The following is a 16,136-nucleotide window of genomic DNA, read 5'->3' as shown; positions in this document are numbered from 1 at the left end:
AAGCATTAATCTTATTTTGTCAATTAGGAACATTCAGCACCCACCCGCTATCAAGGCAGCTGCCTATCATGTCATGCCCTACCTGCACAGGTGTGCTGGCTACTCAAATGATCCAATTAAGGAGGCCATTTAGTCAGCAGCAGCAGAAGTCCTGTGCCTGGACGCTCCAACAGCGGCCAGACACAAGCAGAAGCAGAAGCAGCAGAAGCAGCAGCAGCACCACCTTTTGTTTTTTGGCTGCAGCAGCAGCAAGGCCCACAGGGCTGGCTAGCTGGCTAGCCAGCAAGCAGGTAGCAATGAAAGTAGGAATCTTTCTTTTTAACCCTGTAAGGGGGTGGTGCACTGTACCCGAAGATACTGCCATATCGGGTCAATGCATAGGGCGACGGAAGCAAGCTTCGAAATCGGCCCCCGTTCTCAAAAATCCATTTAATATATGGTCCCCAGATAGGGGACGTATCAGATATTAAACTGATAAGAACAGATACTACACTTGATCTTAGCCAAAAGGCCGAGAAGCGATAACCGTGAAAGGGGCGGGCCCAACAAGGTGCCCTTCATGGGCACTATCACTGCTTGCTGTCAGGGAGGCTGCCAGACAATTTTCCATGCACACTCTTCCATGCACACTCTGGGCTGGGGGGCAGTCAACCACCAGTACACACAGCAGAACCTAAACCCATACCATTATTGCTAAGCAGCAAGACAGGGGCCCATTGCACTCCCACGGGGCCTTTTTAAATGCAATCCATAACCCGGATTTGCCAGGAACCCTTCTTACTCCTCCTACTTGCATGTGACACTGGGCTTAGGATCTGCATAGGAAACACACACACAAGCACACACCTACCTTTGTTGCCTGCAGATGCCTCCTTGGCTGTCCCCAAACGGTATCAAACCAACACCCACGGGAAGCTGTAAGCATAGAGGACATGCCTGCACCCCATTGGACTTACCTGTGTGGGTTAAACCCGGGTTATTTGACAACCTATGGCGGTGATGGTTCTGCTCAGGCAGAGCAGTGCTGATGCTCCTCATAAAGCTGTCGCTGCTGTGAAGGTTCTAGGTGACATCACAAATCCCTATGGTTACATACACAACAAAGCTGGGTTGTTGTTGTTTACACTCTGCAAGGCCTGTGGAAGTGAGTGACATCATAGCACTGTAGTTCTGAGGGTTCTAGATGGATGCAACAATCTCCTGTTGCTTCTATGAAGGCCATAATAGACGACATCACCAAACAGCTCCATAGTCACATACACAGCAAAGGAGAGATGTTGTTTACACCTAGTGATGTCAGTGGTATTGAGTGACATCACAGCACAGTGCTAAGGCTCCTGGGCCTGGACACAGCAGCGGCTGCAATATCTCAACGGAGAATACGTTTATATATATGTGTGTGTGTGCGCGTATATATATATATATATATATATATATATATATATATATATATATATTTCTCCGCCGAAATCACTTTTAAACCCATTTCCACCTTTTTTTCCCTTCTCTTCCTCTTACTTTTTTTTCACGTTTTTTTACGTTTTTCTCCTTTTCGCCTCTTTTCTGGGCGTATTATTCTTCTTTTTCTTCTTTTTTTTCGTCTAATGCATACCCCATCAGTGCAGCAATGCTTATTCAATACCGCCAGCAGATGGAGACACTGGGGGATAATTTTCTAAGGATTTATACTGATTTTTCCTGTCTGAATTTGTCGCACAGAAAGTTGCAGGCCAAATATGTGTGACATTTCTGCGACTTTAGCTTCTAGAGCATTTTTACAACATTATACATAGGTGCTGAATACATAAAAAGCGACTGTTCAGCGACAGACAAGTCGCATCGGCTGAAAGTAGGCCAGAATGTCAGTCCATGTTGGAGCAGGTTTAGATACAGTCTAAAGTATAGATCTCAAAGTCTGTGCACAGAATTTAGCAAGGGCCTCGCACCTTCTGATGCATCAGGTAGGTGCACAATAGCATAGCCTAACCCTCTGTACTTTGGTCTATATTGATGCGGGACATAGACAGCCAGCTGATGACCAATCCATTAGTGCAATGGATGGCTGGAAGCATTTGTCTTTGCCTTTGCAATACCACAGAAGCAATGCATGGTCAATGTACAGCAATGACACACCTGTGTGAACAGCCAGGAGACCCCCCCCCCCCCCCCATGTTATGTTACATAGTTACATAGTTAGTACGGTCGAAAAAAGACATATGTCCATCAAGTTCAACCAGGGAATTAAGGGGTAGGGGTGTGGCGCGATATTGGGGAAGGGATGAGATTTTATATTTCTTCATAAGCATTAATCTTATTTTGTCAATTAGGAACATTCAGCACCCACCCGCTATCAAGGCAGCTGCCTATCATGTCATGCCCTACCTGCACAGGTGTGCTGGCTACTCAAATGATCCAATTAAGGAGGCCATTTAGTCAGCAGCAGCAGAAGTCCTGTGCCTGGACGCTCCAACAGCGGCCAGACACAAGCAGAAGCAGAAGCAGCAGAAGCAGCAGCAGCACCACCTTTTGTTTTTTGGCTGCAGCAGCAGCAAGGCCCACAGGGCTGGCTAGCTGGCTAGCCAGCAAGCAGGTAGCAATGAAAGTAGGAATCTTTCTTTTTAACCCTGTAAGGGGGTGGTGCACTGTACCCGAAGATACTGCCATATCGGGTCAATGCATAGGGCGACGGAAGCAAGCTTCGAAATCGGCCCCCGTTCTCAAAAATCCATTTAATATATGGTCCCCAGATAGGGGACGTATCAGATATTAAACTGATAAGAACAGATACTACACTTGATCTTAGCCAAAAGGCCGAGAAGCGATAACCGTGAAAGGGGCGGGCCCAACAAGGTGCCCTTCATGGGCACTATCACTGCTTGCTGTCAGGGAGGCTGCCAGACAATTTTCCATGCACACTCTGGGCTGGGGGGCAGTCAACCACCAGTACACACAGCAGAACCTAAACCCATACCATTATTGCTAAGCAGCAAGACAGGGGCCCATTGCACTCCCACGGGGCCTTTTTAAATGCAATCCATAACCCGGATTTGCCAGGAACCCTTCTTACTCCTCCTACTTGCATGTGACACTGGGCTTAGGATCTGCATAGGAAACACACACACAAGCACACACCTACCTTTGTTGCCTGCAGATGCCTCCTTGGCTGTCCCCAAACGGTATCAAACCAACACCCACGGGAAGCTGTAAGCATAGAGGACATGCCTGCACCCCATTGGACTTACCTGTGTGGGTTAAACCCGGGTTATTTGACAACCTATGGCGGTGATGGTTCTGCTCAGGCAGAGCAGTGCTGATGCTCCTCATAAAGCTGTCGCTGCTGTGAAGGTTCTAGGTGACATCACAAATCCCTATGGTTACATACACAACAAAGCTGGGTTGTTGTTGTTTACACTCTGCAAGGCCTGTGGAAGTGAGTGACATCATAGCACTGTAGTTCTGAGGGTTCTAGATGGATGCAACAATCTCCTGTTGCTTCTATGAAGGCCATAATAGACGACATCACCAAACAGCTCCATAGTCACATACACAGCAAAGGAGAGATGTTGTTTACACCTAGTGATGTCAGTGGTATTGAGTGACATCACAGCACAGTGCTAAGGCTCCTGGGCCTGGACACAGCAGCGGCTGCAATATCTCAACGGAGAATACGTTTATATATATGTGTGTGTGTGCGCGTATATATATATATATATATATATATATATATATATATATATATATTTCTCCGCCGAAATCACTTTTAAACCCATTTCCACCTTTTTTTCCCTTCTCTTCCTCTTACTTTTTTTTCACGTTTTTTTACGTTTTTCTCCTTTTCGCCTCTTTTCTGGGCGTATTATTCTTCTTTTTCTTCTTTTTTTTCGTCTAATGCATACCCCATCAGTGCAGCAATGCTTATTCAATACCGCCAGCAGATGGAGACACTGGGGGATAATTTTCTAAGGATTTATACTGATTTTTCCTGTCTGAATTTGTCGCACAGAAAGTTGCAGGCCAAATATGTGTGACATTTCTGCGACTTTAGCTTCTAGAGCATTTTTACAACATTATACATAGGTGCTGAATACATAAAAAGCGACTGTTCAGCGACAGACAAGTCACATCGGCTGAAAGTAGGCCAGAATGTCAGTCCATGTTGGAGCAGGTTTAGATACAGTCTAAAGTATAGATCTCAAAGTCTGTGCACAGAATTTAGCAAGGGCCTCGCACCTTCTGATGCATCAGGTAGGTGCACAATAGCATAGCCTAACCCTCTGTACTTTGGTCTATATTGATGCGGGACATAGACAGCCAGCTGATGACCAATCCATTAGTGCAATGGATGGCTGGAAGCATTTGTCTTTGCCTTTGCAATACCACAGAAGCAATGCATGGTCAATGTACAGCAATGACACACCTGTGTGAACAGCCAGGAGACCCCCCCCCCCCCCCATGTTATGTTACATAGTTACATAGTTAGTACGGTCGAAAAAAGACATATGTCCATCAAGTTCAACCAGGGAATTAAGGGGTAGGGGTGTGGCGCGATATTGGGGAAGGGATGAGATTTTATATTTCTTCATAAGCATTAATCTTATTTTGTCAATTAGGAACATTCAGCACCCACCCGCTATCAAGGCAGCTGCCTATCATGTCATGCCCTACCTGCACAGGTGTGCTGGCTACTCAAATGATCCAATTAAGGAGGCCATTTAGTCAGCAGCAGCAGAAGTCCTGTGCCTGGACGCTCCAACAGCGGCCAGACACAAGCAGAAGCAGAAGCAGCAGAAGCAGCAGCAGCACCACCTTTTGTTTTTTGGCTGCAGCAGCAGCAAGGCCCACAGGGCTGGCTAGCTGGCTAGCCAGCAAGCAGGTAGCAATGAAAGTAGGAATCTTTCTTTTTAACCCTGTAAGGGGGTGGTGCACTGTACCCGAAGATACTGCCATATCGGGTCAATGCATAGGGCGACGGAAGCAAGCTTCGAAATCGGCCCCCGTTCTCAAAAATCCATTTAATATATGGTCCCCAGATAGGGGACGTATCAGATATTAAACTGATAAGAACAGATACTACACTTGATCTTAGCCAAAAGGCCGAGAAGCGATAACCGTGAAAGGGGCGGGCCCAACAAGGTGCCCTTCATGGGCACTATCACTGCTTGCTGTCAGGGAGGCTGCCAGACAATTTTCCATGCACACTCTGGGCTGGGGGGCAGTCAACCACCAGTACACACAGCAGAACCTAAACCCATACCATTATTGCTAAGCAGCAAGACAGGGGCCCATTGCACTCCCACGGGGCCTTTTTAAATGCAATCCATAACCCGGATTTGCCAGGAACCCTTCTTACTCCTCTTACTTGCATGTGACACTGGGCTTAGGATCTGCATAGGAAACACACACACAAGCACACACCTACCTTTGTTGCCTGCAGATGCCTCCTTGGCTGTCCCCAAACGGTATCAAACCAACACCCACGGGAAGCTGTAAGCATAGAGGACATGCCTGCACCCCATTGGACTTACCTGTGTGGGTTAAACCCGGGTTATTTGACAACCTATGGCGGTGATGGTTCTGCTCAGGCAGAGCAGTGCTGATGCTCCTCATAAAGCTGTCGCTGCTGTGAAGGTTCTAGGTGACATCACAAATCCCTATGGTTACATACACAACAAAGCTGGGTTGTTGTTGTTTACACTCTGCAAGGCCTGTGGAAGTGAGTGACATCATAGCACTGTAGTTCTGAGGGTTCTAGATGGATGCAACAATCTCCTGTTGCTTCTATGAAGGCCATAATAGACGACATCACCAAACAGCTCCATAGTCACATACACAGCAAAGGAGAGATGTTGTTTACACCTAGTGATGTCAGTGGTATTGAGTGACATCACAGCACAGTGCTAAGGCTCCTGGGCCTGGACACAGCAGCGGCTGCAATATCTCAACGGAGAATACGTTTATATATATGTGTGTGTGTGCGCGTATATATATATATATATATATATATATATATATATATATTTCTCCGCCGAAATCACTTTTAAACCCATTTCCACCTTTTTTTCCCTTCTCTTCCTCTTACTTTTTTTTCACGTTTTTTTACGTTTTTCTCCTTTTCGCCTCTTTTCTGGGCGTATTATTCTTCTTTTTCTTCTTTTTTTTCGTCTAATGCATACCCCATCAGTGCAGCAATGCTTATTCAATACCGCCAGCAGATGGAGACACTGGGGGATAATTTTCTAAGGATTTATACTGATTTTTCCTGTCTGAATTTGTCGCACAGAAAGTTGCAGGCCAAATATGTGTGACATTTCTGCGACTTTAGCTTCTAGAGCATTTTTACAACATTATACATAGGTGCTGAATACATAAAAAGCGACTGTTCAGCGACAGACAAGTCGCATCGGCTGAAAGTAAGCCAGAATGTCAGTCCATGTTGGAGCAGGTTTAGATACAGTCTAAAGTATAGATCTCAAAGTCTGTGCACAGAATTTAGCAAGGGCCTCGCACCTTCTGATGCATCAGGTAGGTGCACAATAGCATAGCCTAACCCTCTGTACTTTGGTCTATATTGATGCGGGACATAGACAGCCAGCTGATGACCAATCCATTAGTGCAATGGATGGCTGGAAGCATTTGTCTTTGCCTTTGCAATACCACAGAAGCAATGCATGGTCAATGTACAGCAATGACACACCTGTGTGAACAGCCAGGAGACACCCCCCCCCCCCATGTTATGTTACATAGTTACATAGTTAGTACGGTCGAAAAAAGACATATGTCCATCAAGTTCAACCAGGGAATTAAGGGGTAGGGGTGTGGCGCGATATTGGGGAAGGGATGAGATTTTATATTTCTTCATAAGCATTAATCTTATTTTGTCAATTAGGAACATTCAGCACCCACCCGCTATCAAGGCAGCTGCCTATCATGTCATGCCCTACCTGCACAGGTGTGCTGGCTACTCAAATGATCCAATTAAGGAGGCCATTTAGTCAGCAGCAGCAGAAGTCCTGTGCCTGGACGCTCCAACAGCGGCCAGACACAAGCAGAAGCAGAAGCAGCAGAAGCAGCAGCAGCACCACCTTTTGTTTTTTGGCTGCAGCAGCAGCAAGGCCCACAGGGCTGGCTAGCTGGCTAGCCAGCAAGCAGGTAGCAATGAAAGTAGGAATCTTTCTTTTTAACCCTGTAAGGGGGTGGTGCACTGTACCCGAAGATACTGCCATATCGGGTCAATGCATAGGGCGACGGAAGCAAGCTTCGAAATCGGCCCCCGTTCTCAAAAATCCATTTAATATATGGTCCCCAGATAGGGGACGTATCAGATATTAAACTGATAAGAACAGATACTACACTTGATCTTAGCCAAAAGGCCGAGAAGCGATAACCGTGAAAGGGGCGGGCCCAACAAGGTGCCCTTCATGGGCACTATCACTGCTTGCTGTCAGGGAGGCTGCCAGACAATTTTCCATGCACACTCTGGGCTGGGGGGCAGTCAACCACCAGTACACACAGCAGAACCTAAACCCATACCATTATTGCTAAGCAGCAAGACAGGGGCCCATTGCACTCCCACGGGGCCTTTTTAAATGCAATCCATAACCCGGATTTGCCAGGAACCCTTCTTACTCCTCCTACTTGCATGTGACACTGGGCTTAGGATCTGCATAGGAAACACACACACAAGCACACACCTACCTTTGTTGCCTGCAGATGCCTCCTTGGCTGTCCCCAAACGGTATCAAACCAACACCCACGGGAAGCTGTAAGCATAGAGGACATGCCTGCACCCCATTGGACTTACCTGTGTGGGTTAAACCCGGGTTATTTGACAACCTATGGCGGTGATGGTTCTGCTCAGGCAGAGCAGTGCTGATGCTCCTCATAAAGCTGTCGCTGCTGTGAAGGTTCTAGGTGACATCACAAATCCCTATGGTTACATACACAACAAAGCTGGGTTGTTGTTGTTTACACTCTGCAAGGCCTGTGGAAGTGAGTGACATCATAGCACTGTAGTTCTGAGGGTTCTAGATGGATGCAACAATCTCCTGTTGCTTCTATGAAGGCCATAATAGACGACATCACCAAACAGCTCCATAGTCACATACACAGCAAAGGAGAGATGTTGTTTACACCTAGTGATGTCAGTGGTATTGAGTGACATCACAGCACAGTGCTAAGGCTCCTGGGCCTGGACACAGCAGCGGCTGCAATATCTCAACGGAGAATACGTTTATATATATGTGTGTGTGTGCGCGTATATATATATATATATATATATATATATATATATATTTCTCCGCCGAAATCACTTTTAAACCCATTTCCACCTTTTTTTCCCTTCTCTTCCTCTTACTTTTTTTTCACGTTTTTTTTTACGTTTTTCTCCTTTTCGCCTCTTTTCTGGGCGTATTATTCTTCTTTTTCTTCTTTTTTTTCGTCTAATGCATACCCCATCAGTGCAGCAATGCTTATTCAATACCGCCAGCAGATGGAGACACTGGGGGATAATTTTCTAAGGATTTATACTGATTTTTCCTGTCTGAATTTGTCGCACAGAAAGTTGCAGGCCAAATATGTGTGACATTTCTGCGACTTTAGCTTCTAGAGCATTTTTACAACATTATACATAGGTGCTGAATACATAAAAAGCGACTGTTCAGCGACAGACAAGTCGCATCGGCTGAAAGTAGGCCAGAATGTCAGTCCATGTTGGAGCAGGTTTAGATACAGTCTAAAGTATAGATCTCAAAGTCTGTGCACAGAATTTAGCAAGGGCCTCGCACCTTCTGATGCATCAGGTAGGTGCACAATAGCATAGCCTAACCCTCTGTACTTTGGTCTATATTGATGCGGGACATAGACAGCCAGCTGATGACCAATCCATTAGTGCAATGGATGGCTGGAAGCATTTGTCTTTGCCTTTGCAATACCACAGAAGCAATGCATGGTCAATGTACAGCAATGACACACCTGTGTGAACAGCCAGGAGACCCCCCCCCCCCCCCCATGTTATGTTACATAGTTACATAGTTAGTACGGTCGAAAAAAGACATATGTCCATCAAGTTCAACCAGGGAATTAAGGGGTAGGGGTGTGGCGCGATATTGGGGAAGGGATGAGATTTTATATTTCTTCATAAGCATTAATCTTATTTTGTCAATTAGGAACATTCAGCACCCACCCGCTATCAAGGCAGCTGCCTATCATGTCATGCCCTACCTGCACAGGTGTGCTGGCTACTCAAATGATCCAATTAAGGAGGCCATTTAGTCAGCAGCAGCAGAAGTCCTGTGCCTGGACGCTCCAACAGCGGCCAGACACAAGCAGAAGCAGAAGCAGCAGAAGCAGCAGCAGCACCACCTTTTGTTTTTTGGCTGCAGCAGCAGCAAGGCCCACAGGGCTGGCTAGCTGGCTAGCCAGCAAGCAGGTAGCAATGAAAGTAGGAATCTTTCTTTTTAACCCTGTAAGGGGGGGGTGCACTGTACCCGAAGATACTGCCATATCGGGTCAATGCATAGGGCGACGGAAGCAAGCTTCGAAATCGGCCCCCGTTCTCAAAAATCCATTTAATATATGGTCCCCAGATAGGGGACGTATCAGATATTAAACTGATAAGAACAGATACTACACTTGATCTTAGCCAAAAGGCCGAGAAGCGATAACCGTGAAAGGGGCGGGCCCAACAAGGTGCCCTTCATGGGCACTATCACTGCTTGCTGTCAGGGAGGCTGCCAGACAATTTTCCATGCACACTCTGGGCTGGGGGGCAGTCAACCACCAGTACACACAGCAGAACCTAAACCCATACCATTATTGCTAAGCAGCAAGACAGGGGCCCATTGCACTCCCACGGGGCCTTTTTAAATGCAATCCATAACCCGGATTTGCCAGGAACCCTTCTTACTCCTCCTACTTGCATGTGACACTGGGCTTAGGATCTGCATAGGAAACACACACACAAGCACACACCTACCTTTGTTGCCTGCAGATGCCTCCTTGGCTGTCCCCAAACGGTATCAAACCAACACCCACGGGAAGCTGTAAGCATAGAGGACATGCCTGCACCCCATTGGACTTACCTGTGTGGGTTAAACCCGGGTTATTTGACAACCTATGGCGGTGATGGTTCTGCTCAGGCAGAGCAGTGCTGATGCTCCTCATAAAGCTGTCGCTGCTGTGAAGGTTCTAGGTGACATCACAAATCCCTATGGTTACATACACAACAAAGCTGGGTTGTTGTTGTTTACACTCTGCAAGGCCTGTGGAAGTGAGTGACATCATAGCACTGTAGTTCTGAGGGTTCTAGATGGATGCAACAATCTCCTGTTGCTTCTATGAAGGCCATAATAGACGACATCACCAAACAGCTCCATAGTCACATACACAGCAAAGGAGAGATGTTGTTTACACCTAGTGATGTCAGTGGTATTGAGTGACATCACAGCACAGTGCTAAGGCTCCTGGGCCTGGACACAGCAGCGGCTGCAATATCTCAACGGAGAATACGTTTATATATATGTGTGTGTGTGCGCGTATATATATATATATATATATATATATATATATATATATATATATATATTTCTCCGCCGAAATCACTTTTAAACCCATTTCCACCTTTTTTTCCCTTCTCTTCCTCTTACTTTTTTTTCACGTTTTTTTACGTTTTTCTCCTTTTCGCCTCTTTTCTGGGCGTATTATTCTTCTTTTTCTTCTTTTTTTTCGTCTAATGCATACCCCATCAGTGCAGCAATGCTTATTCAATACCGCCAGCAGATGGAGACACTGGGGGATAATTTTCTAAGGATTTATACTGATTTTTCCTGTCTGAATTTGTCGCACAGAAAGTTGCAGGCCAAATATGTGTGACATTTCTGCGACTTTAGCTTCTAGAGCATTTTTACAACATTATACATAGGTGTTGAATACATAAAAAGCGACTGTTCAGCGACAGACAAGTCGCATCGGCTGAAAGTAGGCCAGAATGTCAGTCCATGTTGGAGCAGGTTTAGATACAGTCTAAAGTATAGATCTCAAAGTCTGTGCACAGAATTTAGCAAGGGCCTCGCACCTTCTGATGCATCAGGTAGGTGCACAATAGCATAGCCTAACCCTCTGTACTTTGGTCTATATTGATGCGGGACATAGACAGCCAGCTGATGACCAATCCATTAGTGCAATGGATGGCTGGAAGCATTTGTCTTTGCCTTTGCAATACCACAGAAGCAATGCATGGTCAATGTACAGCAATGACACACCTGTGTGAACAGCCAGGAGACCCCCCCCCCCATGTTATGTTACATAGTTACATAGTTAGTACGGTCGAAAAAAGACATATGTCCATCAAGTTCAACCAGGGAATTAAGGGGTAGGGGTGTGGCGCGATATTGGGGAAGGGATGAGATTTTATATTTCTTCATAAGCATTAATCTTATTTTGTCAATTAGGAACATTCAGCACCCACCCGCTATCAAGGCAGCTGCCTATCATGTCATGCCCTACCTGCACAGGTGTGCTGGCTACTCAAATGATCCAATTAAGGAGGCCATTTAGTCAGCAGCAGCAGAAGTCCTGTGCCTGGACGCTCCAACAGCGGCCAGACACAAGCAGAAGCAGAAGCAGCAGAAGCAGCAGCAGCACCACCTTTTGTTTTTTGGCTGCAGCAGCAGCAAGGCCCACAGGGCTGGCTAGCTGGCTAGCCAGCAAGCAGGTAGCAATGAAAGTAGGAATCTTTCTTTTTAACCCTGTAAGGGGGTGGTGCACTGTACCCGAAGATACTGCCATATCGGGTCAATGCATAGGGCGACGGAAGCAAGCTTCGAAATCGGCCCCCGTTCTCAAAAATCCATTTAATATATGGTCCCCAGATAGGGGACGTATCAGATATTAAACTGATAAGAACAGATACTACACTTGATCTTAGCCAAAAGGCCGAGAAGCGATAACCGTGAAAGGGGCGGGCCCAACAAGGTGCCCTTCATGGGCACTATCACTGCTTGCTGTCAGGGAGGCTGCCAGACAATTTTCCATGCACACTCTGGGCTGGGGGGCAGTCAACCACCAGTACACACAGCAGAACCTAAACCCATACCATTATTGCTAAGCAGCAAGACAGGGGCCCATTGCACTCCCACGGGGCCTTTTTAAATGCAATCCATAACCCGGATTTGCCAGGAACCCTTCTTACTCCTCCTACTTGCATGTGACACTGGGCTTAGGATCTGCATAGGAAACACACACACAAGCACACACCTACCTTTGTTGCCTGCAGATGCCTCCTTGGCTGTCCCCAAACGGTATCAAACCAACACCCACGGGAAGCTGTAAGCATAGAGGACATGCCTGCACCCCATTGGACTTACCTGTGTGGGTTAAACCCGGGTTATTTGACAACCTATGGCGGTGATGGTTCTGCTCAGGCAGAGCAGTGCTGATGCTCCTCATAAAGCTGTCGCTGCTGTGAAGGTTCTAGGTGACATCACAAATCCCTATGGTTACATACACAACAAAGCTGGGTTGTTGTTGTTTACACTCTGCAAGGCCTGTGGAAGTGAGTGACATCATAGCACTGTAGTTCTGAGGGTTCTAGATGGATGCAACAATCTCCTGTTGCTTCTATGAAGGCCATAATAGACGACATCACCAAACAGCTCCATAGTCACATACACAGCAAAGGAGAGATGTTGTTTACACCTAGTGATGTCAGTGGTATTGAGTGACATCACAGCACAGTGCTAAGGCTCCTGGGCCTGGACACAGCAGCGGCTGCAATATCTCAACGGAGAATACGTTTATATATATGTGTGTGTGTGCGCGTATATATATATATATATATATATATATATATATATATATATATATTTCTCCGCCGAAATCACTTTTAAACCCATTTCCACCTTTTTTTCCCTTCTCTTCCTCTTACTTTTTTTTCACGTTTTTTTACGTTTTTCTCCTTTTCGCCTCTTTTCTGGGCGTATTATTCTTCTTTTTCTTCTTTTTTTTCGTCTAATGCATACCCCATCAGTGCAGCAATGCTTATTCAATACCGCCAGCAGATGGAGACACTGGGGGATAATTTTCTAAGGATTTATACTGATTTTTCCTGTCTGAATTTGTCGCACAGAAAGTTGCAGGCCAAATATGTGTGACATTTCTGCGACTTTAGCTTCTAGAGCATTTTTACAACATTATACATAGGTGCTGAATACATAAAAAGCGACTGTTCAGCGACAGACAAGTCGCATCGGCTGAAAGTAGGCCAGAATGTCAGTCCATGTTGGAGCAGGTTTAGATACAGTCTAAAGTATAGATCTCAAAGTCTGTGCACAGAATTTAGCAAGGGCCTCGCACCTTCTGATGCATCAGGTAGGTGCACAATAGCATAGCCTAACCCTCTGTACTTTGGTCTATATTGATGCGGGACATAGACAGCCAGCTGATGACCAATCCATTAGTGCAATGGATGGCTGGAAGCATTTGTCTTTGCCTTTGCAATACCACAGAAGCAATGCATGGTCAATGTACAGCAATGACACACCTGTGTGAACAGCCAGGAGACCCCCCCCCCCCATGTTATGTTACATAGTTACATAGTTAGTACGGTCGAAAAAAGACATATGTCCATCAAGTTCAACCAGGGAATTAAGGGGTAGGGGTGTGGCGCGATATTGGGGAAGGGATGAGATTTTATATTTCTTCATAAGCATTAATCTTATTTTGTCAATTAGGAACATTCAGCACCCACCCGCTATCAAGGCAGCTGCCTATCATGTCATGCCCTACCTGCACAGGTGTGCTGGCTACTCAAATGATCCAATTAAGGAGGCCATTTAGTCAGCAGCAGCAGAAGTCCTGTGCCTGTACGCTCCAACAGCGGCCAGACACAAGCAGAAGCAGAAGCAGCAGAAGCAGCAGCAGCACCACCTTTTGTTTTTTGGCTGCAGCAGCAGCAAGGCCCACAGGGCTGGCTAGCTGGCTAGCCAGCAAGCAGGTAGCAATGAAAGTAGGAATCTTTCTTTTTAACCCTGTAAGGGGGTGGTGCACTGTACCCGAAGATACTGCCATATCGGGTCAATGCATAGGGCGACGGAAGCAAGCTTCGAAATCGGCCCCCGTTCTCAAAAATCCATTTAATATATGGTCCCCAGATAGGGGACGTATCAGATATTAAACTGATAAGAACAGATACTACACTTGATCTTAGCCAAAAGGCCGAGAAGCGATAACCGTGAAAGGGGCGGGCCCAACAAGGTGCCCTTCATGGGCACTATCACTGCTTGCTGTCAGGGAGGCTGCCAGACAATTTTCCATGCACACTCTGGGCTGGGGGGCAGTCAACCACCAGTACACACAGCAGAACCTAAACCCATACCATTATTGCTAAGCAGCAAGACAGGGGCCCATTGCACTCCCACGGGGCCTTTTTAAATGCAATCCATAACCCGGATTTGCCAGGAACCCTTCTTACTCCTCCTACTTGCATGTGACACTGGGCTTAGGATCTGCATAGGAAACACACACACAAGCACACACCTACCTTTGTTGCCTGCAGATGCCTCCTTGGCTGTCCCCAAACGGTATCAAACCAACACCCACGGGAAGCTGTAAGCATAGAGGACATGCCTGCACCCCATTGGACTTACCTGTGTGGGTTAAACCCGGGTTATTTGACAACCTATGGCGGTGATGGTTCTGCTCAGGCAGAGCAGTGCTGATGCTCCTCATAAAGCTGTCGCTGCTGTGAAGGTTCTAGGTGACATCACAAATCCCTATGGTTACATACACAACAAAGCTGGGTTGTTGTTGTTTACACTCTGCAAGGCCTGTGGAAGTGAGTGACATCATAGCACTGTAGTTCTGAGGGTTCTAGATGGATGCAACAATCTCCTGTTGCTTCTATGAAGGCCATAATAGACGACATCACCAAACAGCTCCATAGTCACATACACAGCAAAGGAGAGATGTTGTTTACACCTAGTGATGTCAGTGGTATTGAGTGACATCACAGCACAGTGCTAAGGCTCCTGGGCCTGGACACAGCAGCGGCTGCAATATCTCAACGGAGAATACGTTTATATATATGTGTGTGTGTGCGCGTATATATATATATATATATATATATATATATATTTCTCCGCCGAAATCACTTTTAAACCCATTTCCACCTTTTTTTCCCTTCTCTTCCTCTTACTTTTTTTTCACGTTTTTTTACGTTTTTCTCCTTTTCGCCTCTTTTCTGGGCGTATTATTCTTCTTTTTCTTCTTTTTTTTCGTCTAATGCATACCCCATCAGTGCAGCAATGCTTATTCAATACCGCCAGCAGATGGAGACACTGGGGGATAATTTTCTAAGGATTTATACTGATTTTTCCTGTCTGAATTTGTCGCACAGAAAGTTGCAGGCCAAATATGTGTGACATTTCTGCGACTTTAGCTTCTAGAGCATTTTTACAACATTATACATAGGTGCTGAATACATAAAAAGCGACTGTTCAGCGACAGACAAGTCGCATCGGCTGAAAGTAGGCCAGAATGTCAGTCCATGTTGGAGCAGGTTTAGATACAGTCTAAAGTATAGATCTCAAAGTCTGTGCACAGAATTTAGCAAGGGCCTCGCACCTTCTGATGCATCAGGTAGGTGCACAATAGCATAGCCTAACCCTCTGTACTTTGGTCTATATTGATGCGGGACATAGACAGCCAGCTGATGACCAATCCATTAGTGCAATGGATGGCTGGAAGCATTTGTCTTTGCCTTTGCAATACCACAGAAGCAATGCATGGTCAATGTACAGCAATGACACACCTGTGTGAACAGCCAGGAGACCCCCCCCCCCCCCCCCCATGTTATGTTACATAGTTACATAGTTAGTACGGTCGAAAAAAGACATATGTCCATCAAGTTCAACCAGGGAATTAAGGGGTAGGGGTGTGGCGCGATATTGGGGAAGGGATGAGATTTTATATTTCTTCATAAGCATTAATCTTATTTTGTCAATTAGGAACATTCAGCACCCACCCGCTATCAAGGCAGCTGCCTATCATGTCATGCCCTACCTGCACAGGTGTGCTGGCTACTCAAATGATCCAATTAAGGAGGCCATTTAGTCAGCAGCAGCAGAAGTCCTGTGCCTGGA

The 16,136-nt window shown here is 46.1% G+C and overlaps 7 non-coding genes across 7 annotated transcripts; all 7 read right to left on the bottom strand.

The window, feature by feature from the left end:
• Positions 1 to 332: 332 nt before the first annotated feature.
• Positions 333 to 523, bottom strand: LOC130300159 (U2 spliceosomal RNA). The gene has a single exon (XR_008851146.1). It is a non-coding gene; the product is annotated as a U2 spliceosomal RNA (small nuclear RNA).
• A 2,109-nt stretch (positions 524 to 2,632) lies between these two features.
• On the bottom strand, positions 2,633 to 2,823 carry LOC130300158 (U2 spliceosomal RNA). Its single transcript, XR_008851145.1, has one exon. It is a non-coding gene; the product is annotated as a U2 spliceosomal RNA (small nuclear RNA).
• A 2,092-nt stretch (positions 2,824 to 4,915) lies between these two features.
• LOC130300157 (U2 spliceosomal RNA) lies at positions 4,916 to 5,106 on the bottom strand. Its single transcript, XR_008851144.1, has one exon. It is a non-coding gene; the product is annotated as a U2 spliceosomal RNA (small nuclear RNA).
• Positions 5,107 to 7,191: 2,085 nt separating this feature from the next.
• Positions 7,192 to 7,382, bottom strand: LOC130300156 (U2 spliceosomal RNA). Its single transcript, XR_008851143.1, has one exon. It is a non-coding gene; the product is annotated as a U2 spliceosomal RNA (small nuclear RNA).
• Positions 7,383 to 9,469: 2,087 nt separating this feature from the next.
• LOC130300175 (U2 spliceosomal RNA) lies at positions 9,470 to 9,660 on the bottom strand. Its single transcript, XR_008851161.1, has one exon. It is a non-coding gene; the product is annotated as a U2 spliceosomal RNA (small nuclear RNA).
• A 2,092-nt stretch (positions 9,661 to 11,752) lies between these two features.
• LOC130300155 (U2 spliceosomal RNA) lies at positions 11,753 to 11,943 on the bottom strand. The gene has a single exon (XR_008851142.1). It is a non-coding gene; the product is annotated as a U2 spliceosomal RNA (small nuclear RNA).
• Positions 11,944 to 14,032: 2,089 nt separating this feature from the next.
• LOC130300154 (U2 spliceosomal RNA) lies at positions 14,033 to 14,223 on the bottom strand. The gene has a single exon (XR_008851141.1). It is a non-coding gene; the product is annotated as a U2 spliceosomal RNA (small nuclear RNA).
• Between the last annotated feature and the right edge of the window lie 1,913 nt (positions 14,224 to 16,136).

The sequence above is a fragment of the Hyla sarda genome, unplaced genomic scaffold, assembly GCF_029499605.1.
Source record: "Hyla sarda isolate aHylSar1 unplaced genomic scaffold, aHylSar1.hap1 scaffold_107, whole genome shotgun sequence".
NCBI lineage: Eukaryota > Metazoa > Chordata > Amphibia > Anura > Hylidae > Hyla > Hyla sarda.
Note: the sequence above shows the minus strand (reverse complement) of the source record. Positions and strands in the feature narration are given on the sequence as shown.